General features: G+C 37.6%; 1 pseudogene; it reads left to right on the top strand.

Moving 5' to 3' along the window:
* Positions 1–847: 847 nt before the first annotated feature.
* Positions 848–1,369, top strand: LOC132020533 (small ribosomal subunit protein eS24-like; annotated as a pseudogene).
* The last annotated feature ends 372 nt before the right edge of the window (positions 1,370–1,741 follow it).

The raw sequence follows: 1,741 nt of genomic DNA, 5'->3' as shown, positions 1-1,741 counted from the left end.
GTTTCAAACCTCAGAGATTGATAAAAATTCAAACCAATGTCTACAAAAATTACATTAAGAAAAAAATAAAAGAAGTGTTTAATCAAAAACTTTCAGGGACACCTGGGTGGCTCAGTCATTAAGGGTCTGCCTTCGGCTTGGGTCGTGATCCCAGGATCCTGGGATCAAGTCCTGAATCGGGCTCCCTGCTCCGCGGGAAGCCTGCTTCTCCCACTCCTACTCCCCCTGCTTGTGTTCCCTCTCTCTCTCTCTCTCTGTCAAATAAATAAATAAAATCTTTAAAAAAAAACTTTCAGTAAAAGATTAATAACTTTTTTTCTTTATAAAACTTAAATTTCAAAATAAAAGTACATATGGCAATATAATCAATTATAAGAAAGTACTTAGAGAATTATATCTCAGTGGGAACCACAATGTTTCAGACCAAAGAGTCACAAAGTTAATTTAAACTTTGGCCTCAACTGGTAAAAAAAAAATATGCAGAGTCACAGAAATTAAGAAAGGGTTATGGTCTACCTTGCTCTATGTGAGTCTACATTCTTATAAGAGTAGAAAAGAAAACATAGGCAATAATCACTTGGACATGGGCCATAGCAACATTTTTTCTAGATAAGTCTACAGGCAAGGGAAATAAAAGCAACAGCAAATATTGGGACTAATCGAACTAAAAAGCTTTTCCACAGAGAAGGGAAATGATGCACTAACAAAACAAAAAGACAACCTATTCAACAGAAGATATTCTGCAAATGATATATCTGGTAAAATGTTACTATCTAATACATATAAAGAACTCACCCAACTCAGCACCGCAAAACAATCTGATCAAAAAATGGCAGAGGAGTCTTTTCCTCTCTGGCTGCTTGAAGCTCGGCCACCATCATGAATGACACAGTAACTATCCGGACCAGGAAGTTCATGACCAACCGACTACTTCAGCGCAAACAAATGGTTATTGATGTCCTTCATCCTGGAAAGGCAACAGTACCTAAGACAGAAATTTGGGAAAAACTAGGCAAAATGTACAAGACCACACCAGATGTCATATTTGTATTTGGATTCAGATCCATTTTGGTGGTGGCAAGACAACTGGCTTTGACATGATTTATGATTTCTTGGATTATGCAAAGAAAATGAACCCAAACATAGACTTGCAAGACATGGTCTGTATGAGAAGAAAAAGACCTCAAGAAAACAGCGAAAGGAACGCAAGAACGGAATGAGGAAAGTCAGGGGGACTGCGAAAGCCAATGTTGGTGCTAGCAAAAAGTGAGCTGGAGATTGGACAACAGAAGGAGTAAAGATGCTGCAGTGGCTTTATCTGTGGTGATTGTGCAGATTTTTCATGAGAGGAATAATAAACTAAGAATGTTAATGTGTCAAAAAAAAAATGGCAGAGGACCTGAAGAGACATTTTTTTCAAAGACCAACAGATGGCCAAGAGACATATGAAAAGATGCTCAACATCGCTCATCATCAGGAAAATGAAAATCAAAACCGCAATGAGATATAGCCTCATATCTGTCAGAATGGCTAGTATGAAAAGCCAAGAAAAAACAAGTTTTCATGAGGATGTGGATAAAAGGGAGCCCTTATGCACTGTTGGTGGGAATATAAACTGATGCAACCACTGTGCAATGGAGTATGGAGTTTCCCCCAAAAATTAAAAAACAGAAATTCCATATGACCCAATAATTCCACTGCTGGGTATTTAATCCAAAGAAGAAAAACAAACAAACAAAAT

This window comes from Mustela nigripes, chromosome 6 (genome assembly GCF_022355385.1).
Source record: "Mustela nigripes isolate SB6536 chromosome 6, MUSNIG.SB6536, whole genome shotgun sequence".
NCBI lineage: Eukaryota > Metazoa > Chordata > Mammalia > Carnivora > Mustelidae > Mustela > Mustela nigripes.
Note: the sequence above shows the minus strand (reverse complement) of the source record. Positions and strands in the feature narration are given on the sequence as shown.